Source organism: Phyllostomus discolor, chromosome 2 (assembly GCF_004126475.2).
Source record: "Phyllostomus discolor isolate MPI-MPIP mPhyDis1 chromosome 2, mPhyDis1.pri.v3, whole genome shotgun sequence".
NCBI lineage: Eukaryota > Metazoa > Chordata > Mammalia > Chiroptera > Phyllostomidae > Phyllostomus > Phyllostomus discolor.
Genome location: NC_040904.2, coordinates 60,759,934 through 60,769,994, shown reverse-complemented (window position 1 = coordinate 60,769,994; position 10,061 = coordinate 60,759,934).

The following is a 10,061-nucleotide window of genomic DNA, read 5'->3' as shown; positions in this document are numbered from 1 at the left end:
GACACTGTTCTGCCTTAGGCTAGGTGAGGGGACAGCGAAGTGTGTGTCTAGTTTTGCTCCTGGGAGTACAGGTCCAGCCATATACATAGGCTTCTGAAGTCTGGAATGCAGTTCAGAAACAGAAAGATCCCCCAGGTCCCTCTGAGGATGTCTCACGGCTCGTGGTTCTGCCGCATCACTGCGACTCAGCCACGGCCTCTCTGCCCATCCTGTCACCAGCACCCTGCTTCTATCTGGTCTTCTCCCATCCTTGCTGCTCCTGCCCAGTGCCTTTAACCTGTACCCTCCACCACGGCTACTGACCAACGGGCCCAAAAGAGGATCTGCTTGACAGCCAACCACCAGTCAGTCTGCCCCACTCTAAAAGTCACTGACCTGTCCCTGGTTCAGGAGCTACATGGTTGCCACAGGAGATGGGAGTCAGTGGAAAGACAGCAAGAGCCCCACTGCAGGATTGCTTCATGGTGAAGAAAACAAGAACACACAGGAGAAGAAGGCCGCACAGCTGCTCTGGGGCAGAGATGCAGGCATTCTTGTAGGAGGCAGGGTGAAGGATAGACATTCTCACTCCTCCCAACTGTCCCAGAGACCCTGGTTGCATCCTGGCTGTCCCTGAGAGCAAGAAACTGATGCAAAATACTCTGACCCAGTTCTGAGAGGTTAGGCGAGGCCAGACACATGTCTCAGGAGCATCCACAGCACACTCGGGCCTCAGGCCTGTCCCAAGTCCATCTCTGCAGACGTCCACCCCTGTTCAGCAGCTACAGCTGGTCAGAGGGGCGGGGTATAGGGACAGGCTACCTAGAAGAGGACAGAACCAGGCCAGCAACAATGTGAAGCCCCTGGGAGAGTGGCAAGTACCCAGATTTTGACAGGTTCCTCTAGGCACATTCCTTAGGCACCTTCCTCTCCATCACCCTGAACTTCCCAGTTTCCATGCTCGTGACTGTCTGTCTCTGCCCCAGCCCCTCCCATGGCCCAGAAAGTCTTTCTCCACTTTCTTCCAGCAAATTACCTTCCACTTGAGGAAACCTTCCCAGACACCCCAAACCGGCTGGTCACTTGTCCTGTCACCTGAGTCCCCCCTTCTTGGTTCATCGGAATGGCCTTTACCATGTCCCACTTCCAGTTCTTAGCTGTCTTTCTCCTCCATTGAACCATGAGCTCCTCAAGAGCAAGGGCTGGGTCTGATTCCCTCTTATATTCTAGGGCCCTACCCTAGACCAGGAACATACTAGATGGTCCCCAAGTGAGTATTAAAGAAATGCCTAGATGAAGAGCACAGGACATAATCAGAATAGGACAGTGACTGTTGTTCCCCCCTGGCAAGCGGAGCCTGAGAAGAGGCTTAGACGGAGTATATATGAGAAAGTGACACCAAGGAACAGGGGGAACATGCTAGGGAGAGGGGAAGAGGCAAGAAGGAAAAGCTATCACAAGGGTGTGTCTTCAGCTGGTCACAGATGTGGACATCTGCAGCTCAAGGCTGCTGGGGCCTCTGAGGAGCTGTGTAGAAGGACCTCAGAACTGCCTACCTCTCAGACAAAAGAGGGGGGGTCTTCACTGTATAGTTCCCACCCCTCCCCATTCATCAACTGTTGCCCACAGCATGCTAAATCCCTTGCATGTCGAAAACACAACCAGGAGACAAGTGTGCCCTCTGTTCCACATCACAGGGTCAGGGAGATGTCAGGCAGAAAGTGAGCCATTCTCCACACAGCTGAAGCAACAGGTGACAGTCACATGTGCATGAAGCTGGTTGCCACAGCAGTGGCTAGAGTGGTAGCTGGGCCAAGAGGAGGTAGAGCAGCCACACAGGTTTAAGGAGAAGGGGATACTAAGGCTGGAAAAGCAGGGAGAAGGTTATATCACAGGGAGCCTTGAATATCAGCCCCAAGCATTACAGCTTCTTGGTAGGCTACCAAGAGCCACTGCACGTTTCTGTAAACGTCAGCACCAGGGGGTGGCTTGGGTTCCTTCTCGTCCCCTCCCTTCATAAACAATCAGCCCTTCCCCAAGACCTCTCCAAACAAACACATAATCCTGGCAGAAGCCAGTGCCAGTCCTGTGCTCCCACTGCCATCAATCAACAGCCATGCCGCAGCCCCTCTATGTAGATATAAGAAACCCCACTTGGGGGCTGCTGTCTCTATCCTCCCATGAAGAACTCTCTATAAATATATAAAAATCTATTTACATTTTGAAATGTTTAGTTCTTCCTTGTGTATATCTTTAAAATCTAAAGAAAAAGGAACTTGGGAAACTTTAAAAAAGAAACCAGTCAAGAGGGACTTAACTTCTTGCAACCCATGAGGAGTCTTCAGATATTGGGGAGCAGTCAATTCCATTTCGATTTCCAAAAATGCTTAGAAACATGATGGGTGAAAGAAAGACACAGACATACAAAACAAAAAGCACCTTCAAGGGAGGCCCCTGGAGAGGACGTGGGGCACAATGTCATGACTCCCTGGTCACACCCAGCGGGAGCTGCTTTGGGAGCACCGGCACCTGCTCTGCGGTGTCCCCGGCTCCGACCGTGTGGGATGTTGTTGCCTTGCCTCCTGACGCTGGGGCACACATATGTGAATATACTCCACGGTTGTTTTCTTTATCTTTTTGAGGCAACACAGATTTTCCTGAACCGTCCAAGGTTAAAGGCAAGATGAGAGATTAAGATTTATTTTCTTGTATGAGTCATAGCCCGGAACACCAAACACAGAGTTCGCCAAATGTTTTGAGTAGTGACGACACTATGAGACAAGGTTATGGCATTCTGGTGTGATGTTCAATTAAAACTGTTCATCAGATCAAGGGCACTGTCACTGTCGGTGACGATGTATAAATTACCCATCACCCCAAAAGTCAGCTTCTGGGAATGCATCCTAAGGAGCGAATAAAGAATGTGGGGTGAGAGTCAGTTATGAGGATACTAACTGCTGCTCTTTAAAGAGCAAAAATTTTGAAACAGTGTAAGTTCCCAAAAGAGGAGGATTAAAGATAATACCATTATACAGTAGAATACTATATTCCACACTGCCATTAATGTAAACACCACATATAATATATATTTTTATTATATATACACATATAAATGGGATTGTGAGTGTTTTAGATGTCCTTTTATTTACTCTCTTCATTATGAGTGGGAACTGCTTTTGTAATATAGAAAAAAATAATGAAAGAATAGTCCCACTGAGAGGATTCCCATTTGCTGGTGCCCAAGGTAATCATAATTTACCCCTTTTTCTAGCTTCAGCTCAAGGAACAGGTTAATTTTTCCAGCTTTACCAGGACATGCCGCATGCTGCAAACTTCTGGGGACACAGCTGTGAAGTGGGGTACAGTCCCTGGCCTTTAGGAAATCATGTCAAGTGGTACACACAGACCTTAACGGAAACTCATCAGCAATCTCAGGAAAGCCTAGCATGTGACACACAGCTGGGCCTCCAAGAACCAGATACTATGTTAAAGTGCTCGGAAAGGCAACGCTACACTAACGCAGGCTCTCAAACACCACCCTTCACAGGTACTAGCTCACAGGAAAAGCTGAGCTCAGTTGTCACAGAACTGGTATAGCGTGTACAGCACGGGAGGGAGTGGTCATAGGTCCTCTCTGTAGCAAGCTCCCGCGTGTATGTAGAATCTGAGTAATGCAGCCATCCTTCCAAAAGCACCCAGTGATATAATAATATTTACTTCCTATAGAAGAATACTAAAAGACACGATTTTAAAGGAAGACATTTCACTTTCCTTGATACTAGACATTTTATATCTTCTCAAATTTTCAAGTGTGTCGATTTTACGGTAATCACAATTGCATGTTGCCCCCTAGTGCTCATCTGTATTAGCGCACCCTGTTGTAACGGTAAGGGTGGAGTGGAGGAGGCAGGTCTGTTGGAGCCCCTGGATTACCCAGAAGGGGGAAAATAAATGCATTGAATATGTAATAGAACTTTCAAAACTACACAAATAGTCACCTAAATTACAAAGCATAAGCTATGGCTCTATTTTTCTATAACAATATAAAATTTGCTAATTTGTGTTCAGTGTAATAACAGGTAATATTTAATGTATATTTAACCATGTACAAGGCACAATGCTAAGTGCATTGCATGTATTAACTCATTTAATTCTCAAAACAATCCTAAGAGGGGAGAACTATTAGTTGGTCTGAGCCTGTGCAGTGCCTCACCATTCAAAAGAGGGGATAGATATAAAATGTCACTTGAAAACAAAGCAAAGGGGACCGTGATGTGCTGACAGGGGAGCAGTGAAATGAAGGACCACACTCAAGGTCAGTGCTCCGTAGTATTGCCACACTAGTTGTTGTTGTGTCTGGGTGAAGTGCTTTTAGGTTACCTGCAAAATTAAGCCATCTCCTTTTTTTAACTTCTTTATTGAGATAGAACCTACATATGATACAATTCACCCACTTGAAGGCTATAATTCAATGGCTGTCAGTAGGCTCACAGAGATGTGTAACAACATCACAACCAATTTGAGATCATTTTCGTCATCCCTAAAGGAAACCGCGTGCCCATTAGCAGTCACTCCTCATCTCCCCAAACTCCAATGATCCTAGATGACCACTAACCTACTGTCTCCATAGATTTGCCTCCTTTGCCTACTCTGCAGTTCATAAAAATGGAATCACACAGTACATCATTGTATGCATACACCACATTTTAATTACTCATGTATCATCTTATAAACATTTGGGTATTTCCACTTTTTGACTTATGAATAGTGTCAATATGGACATTTATGTACAAGTTTTTGTGTGAACGTACATCTTCATTTCTCTTGGGTGTATTCCTAGGAGTGGAATTGCTGGGTCACATGGTGATTAACATCAAGAACCTGCCAGGCTGTTTTCCAAAGTGGGTGCACCATTTTGCATTCCCAATGGCAGTAAATGAGTGTTCCAATTTCTTCACATTCTTCCCAACACACGTCTTAGTGAGTGTGACGTAGTATCTCCTGTGGTTTTGTTTTGTATGTATCCAGTGAGTAATGATGTTGAGGGTATAAAAGCACTTACTTTTGATACTGGTAATACAGGAGCTTCACAGCCCCAAGTAAAATAATCTAGTCTTACTTTTATTAACCATCTCTAGGCCACACTGGAAGAAGAAGAGTTGTCTTGGGCCACACATTAAATACATTGTGACACATAATCATAAAAAAATCTCATAATGTTTCCAGTAAATTCACAATTTTGTGTTGGGCCACATTCATAGCCATCCTGGGCTACATGCAGCCCTGGAGCCTAAACATATCAGATAAAACACAATAAACCACCAAAAGAGATGGAGTTGAAAGTTCTGAAGATGGCAAGTCATTATTCATTCATTTATTCGAGACCCTGTTAGATGCAAAAGACTGTTCTTGGTGCTGGGAGGAAGATGGACAGACACACAGGGGCAGTTTCTGCCCTCATAGAGCTTAATATTCTGTTAGAGGACACTGGTTAAGCAACTACTCACACAATGAAAGAATTGCTGTCATGAAAAACTCTGTGAAAGAGAAGTAGTGGAGGCTCTGAGACCTATAATAGAGGGTCATGACTTGATGTGAGGGCCCATGGAAGGCCTTAGAAGGATGGTTCACTGTCAGAACAGGGGGAGGTGGCATGAAGTGGTGGGTGTTACGTGGGATGGGGTGCTGAACAGGTGTGAGGGACTTAAGGTTGGCGGGTATGGCTGCAGTGTAGGCACCAAGGAAAGGAGACTGGAGATACAAGCCAGGTCACACGAGGTATTACCATTTGTGTTCGGGGTTTTTACCTTTCCACAAGAATGATAAGAAGCCATTGTTGAAAGGGGTTTAAATATTTAAAGCTGGGTAATTTAGCTTTAGGTATCCTAATTAACCTAAAGATTAGGTAACCTACTTCTAGAGTGGAGAGAAATTTTGAAGAAACTTGGCGAAGGATTCAATTTGGGAGCTAGGAAATGGAAGATGTCAAGGATGACTTTGCAAATAGATAATAGTGGCATAAGCTTACTAAGGGGAACCCCAGGGAAGGAACAAGTTGGGGACAGGGGACATCATGACTTCATTCCTGAGAAAGTAAATTTCAGTGCCCAGAAAACACCAGGTGGAGCGTGGAGTGGGCAGTTCACTACACAAGTTGGGAACTCAGAGGAACATTCCAAGCTGGAGGCACACGTGTGGGATGCCCCAGGTGTGGATGACAAATATGGCCCTGTGTGGACATGAGCCCCTCTGTGTGGGGAAGGTGTGGAACCGGAAGAGAAGGAAGCCCAGGGGCAAGGCATGAGTCACTACAATATTGGAAGGCCACAGAGAAGAGAACTGGCCAGCCGAGGAAGCTGACGAGAGACTGAAGGGGTAAGATGAGAACTGGGAAGGTATTCAAGTCAAGAGATAAAAGAGTTTAGAGGAGAGAGTCATCAGCGTGATTGGAAACTGCCAAGAAGCATACAACATGATGACTACTGGATTTAACAACAGAGGGGTGACATCGGTGACCTTAGGGAAGGGGCTCCGAATGAGCTTCCCAAAGATGCAACTCTGGCATGTGAGTTATTTTGAGCCAGAGGCACTTGAGACCCTGCAGGCTCACATGAAACATTTACCTCTTCCTTAAAGAATTTAAGTTTGGGGCATTGCCCATGATAAGAGCCATTACCAGAGATAACATTTTCTGACTTTTCTGTAGGGCAGGGACATTACCGAACATCTGCTCTTCTTGCCATCCTTCTGAGGAGCCTTACCTCTTTACCCTGAGCTCAGAAAGCCACATCTACCTCATTTCAACTTTTTGTCTTGGATCCTCTCACGCCTTGGGCTCTCTGACTCTTTCATGTACATGGGGTTCCCATACATGTACATGCAATTAAATTGGGTTATTTTTCCTTGCTAATCTGTGTCATGTTGATGTGATTATTAGACCAGCCAGGAGAACCCAGGTGGGAAGAGAAAAGTTTCTTCCTCCCCGACATGTGGTTGAGGGGTAGGGGCTGAGGTCTGGCTGGAGTGAGGGGAAGTGAGGAAACTGATGATGTGAGCAGGCAACCCCTTCAAGAAGTGTGAAGGTAAAGGGCAAGGAAGTGGGCAGGGAGTAGCTGCAAGATATGTGGCCAAGGGGTGGTTGGGTGTAAGCAGGCAAGATGAGGTGGGTTTAAAGACAGATGGGAAGGACCCACCGTACTGGCAGAGACAAGAGGATGAAGACACAAGGAGTGACCACAGAACTCTGTGGATGGCTCGTCAACACACGAGAAAAACATACACAGAGACAACCAGGTCCTGTGGGGAAGTAGGGACGGAATGGCCGCTCTCTCTAGTAGGGAGCGCTATGGCCACTCTCCCCAGGGGAGAACGCCCCTAAGGAAGAGGGCCCCATTCTCCCACCTGAGCAGGCTTTTATTGGGTTCATTTACACAGGAATTCAGGTAACTCTCATTACTCATTTCCAGGAAGTAAGGATCAAACAATAGATAACAAGGAACTCTGAGGGCCTATTTTGAGTCAGGGTCAAAGAGCTGTAAAACTTTGAGAAACAAACTTACTCCTTCCCTGGACCCTTATCATTCAACTGAGAGCATTCTAAACAAAGTAGGTTTCACAGGATTTTACATATTCTTTCTTAGGCCTGATCACCCTGGGAACCTGCTCTTTCCAGCACAGGGCAGCACCATCCTGTCATTGTTTCAGGCTTAGATGGAGCAAGGGAACTAAGGCAGCCAAGAGATTAGGAGATTTTCTCCCAGACAATGAGGACTCAGGCTTTGTCAAAGCCGAGGGGTGAGGGTCCATCACCCCCTTTTGCTGTAGCCCCCAAAGTCCTTCCTTGGGGGCCTCCCACGCGATCGTGCCTGTCTGAGGTTGTTCCCCCCTTGGGGAATCTTACCCATCATTGGATAACCAACCAAGCATTGGGGGCCAGGCAGGGTGAAGTAAAAGGAGCAGAAGTGGCGCTCCTGTCAGGGAGATAAGCTTTGTCTCCTTGCTGGCTTATGGTCCGAGGTCATTCCCTCAGCCTTAGCCTTGGTGGGGGTTACAGCTTCTGATACCAGGCAGGGCAGTTCCCAACAGAGTGACAGAAAGCTTGGCTTTTGGGGTCAGACCATTTGAGTTCAATTCTGGCTCCTCTGCCTGCTACCCGCCTGGCTTTGGGTGGGGTAATTGGCCTCTCTATGTCCTAGTTTCTTCCACTGTAAAATGGAGAAAAATGAAACTACTGTGAAAAGGGATAAAGAAGATAATGTACGGAAGAGGCTGAGGCTTGGATAGAGTTATTTTAACAATTCAGGATTCCTAACCCACACTGATCACCATCACCATCACTCCCACCTGGGCCCTGCCCTTAGAGATTGCTCCCTTTTAATTCCTCACAGCAACTCCCAGACAATTCCTGACTCAAAGGGAATGTTGGTGATGGTACACTATTTACACTGTTTCTACTATCAAAACTAAAGTACCAACAGAATGTAAATATATGCTCACCAAAAGTCATACGCTAAAAAGTTCACAGCAGCATGACTCACAATAGCCCCAAATTGGAAGCTACTCAAATACTCATCAAGAGAAAAAATCAATAAAAAACTGGAAAATGCAGAAACAAGAATACATAATCCACCACGAAACATGACAGTAAGCCCAAAACAGCCAGACACCAAAGAGCACACACTGTATGACTGCATTTCTATGAAAGACAAAAGCAGACAAAACTAATCGATACCATTAGAGATGAGGACAGGGATTCTTTCCCCTTGAAGGAGGGCAATGGGTGGAAGGGAAGGAGGGCTGGACAAAGGGGCAGTTTCCCAGGAGGCTGCTTGTGTGTGCAGCTGACCCACGAACAACATGGGTTCCTTCCTTCCTTCCTTCCTTCTTCCCTTCCTTCCTTCCTTCCTTCCTTTTTTCCTTCTTTCTTTCCTTCCTTCCTTCTCCCTCTCCTCCACAGACCTCAGACCTGCAATGCAATTTCAAGAGCACAGCTACAGGTGTTGCCCCCATCTTGGCATTTACTTTTTGTTACCCAAGCTAAGAAAGATCTCAAAGGATGGAGAGACTTCTGTTCAGTCATTGAAACCATTCTTATAAACATCAATAACTTAGTCACCAAGGTTCAGTAGTCTTTTCTTGGGCCTTGGCACGATTCCTGTTTCAATGGCTCACTTGAAACCTTGGCCCCTTTGCTTTCCTCAAAGTAGGTGTTATGGATGGTATCCCCCAAAATCCAAATGTAGAAGCCCTAACCCCAAGGGTGGTTGTATTCAGAGATGGGGCCTCTAAGTAAGTAATTAAGGTGAAATGAGGTTATGAGGGAGGGGCCCTAATCAGAAAGGACCAGTGTATTTATAAAAGAGACCCTAGAGAGTAAGTACTCCCATTTTCTCTCCCTCCCTACCTCTCTCCCTCTCTTCCCTTCTTCCCTCCCTCTCTTTCTCCCTCCTCTCCCCACCCCACACTGTGCTCACACAGAAAAAAAAGCCAGTTGAGGACACAATGAGAAGGTAGCCATCTGCAAGACAGGGAAAGGGGCTCACCAGAAACTAAATACACTGGCATCTTGATCATGGACTTCCAACCTCCACAACAGTGAGAAAATAAACTTGTTATTTAAGCCACCTGGTCTGTGATATTTTGTTAAAGCAGCTGTAGCTGACTAATACAGTGGGTTAGCTGGGTCCTTCACCTGTCCCCTACTCCTTTGTCAGTTCTCCTTTCTCCTTCCTTCCATGGTCAGAAGTCTGAAATGAGTTTGTGGGGCTAAAGTTGACATGTTGTCAGGGTTGGTTGCTTCTGGATGCTCTGTGGGAGAATTTGAAAAGAATAAAAGAGTGATGTAGTGTCATAGAGGCTGGGGGAGGGAGTGTTCCCTACAGGGAGGTGACATGTGATTTAAGAACTGAACGAGGGAACCAGTCATGCAAAGAGCTAACCAAAAAGCCAGAGCAAGAGCCCCCAAGTAAAAATGATCTTAGTGTGTTGGTTTTCTGTTGCTACTGTAATAAGTTGCCACAAAGTTAGTTCTTTAAAATACCAAAAATTTATTATCTTACATATAGAATAATTTATTTGTTTAT